General features: G+C 41.5%; 1 protein-coding gene across 18 annotated transcripts in view; it reads left to right on the top strand.

Moving 5' to 3' along the window:
• The window catches only part of FANCA (FA complementation group A), an 83627-nt gene that overhangs the window by 12120 nt on the left and 71230 nt on the right, over positions 1-277 (top strand). The window lies entirely within an intron of this gene.

Here is a 277-nt window from a genome sequence, read left to right as displayed (position 1 = left end):
ACACACACACACACACACACACACACACACACAAATATTTTTTCAGAGACAGGATCTTGCTGTGGTGCCCAGTCTGGTCTTGAAGTCCTGGCCTCAAGCAGTCATCCGTCTTGGGCCTCCCGAAGTGCTGGGATTACAGGCATGAGGCACCATGCCCAGCCTAATAATAAAATATTAAAAGGATTTTTAGCTGGTCTTTTTGAAGCATTTTGAAGTTAGTAGAATTATAGTCTTTTTTTTTTTTTTTTTTTGAGACAGAGCTTCACTCTTGTTACCC

This window comes from Sapajus apella, unplaced genomic scaffold, assembly GCF_009761245.1.
Source record: "Sapajus apella isolate SASKATOON/1434 unplaced genomic scaffold, GSC_monkey_1.0 scaffold15, whole genome shotgun sequence".
Taxonomy (NCBI): Eukaryota; Metazoa; Chordata; class Mammalia; order Primates; family Cebidae; genus Sapajus; species Sapajus apella.
The sequence above is the reverse complement of the archived record's forward strand: the minus strand, read 5'-3'. Positions and strand labels throughout refer to the sequence as shown.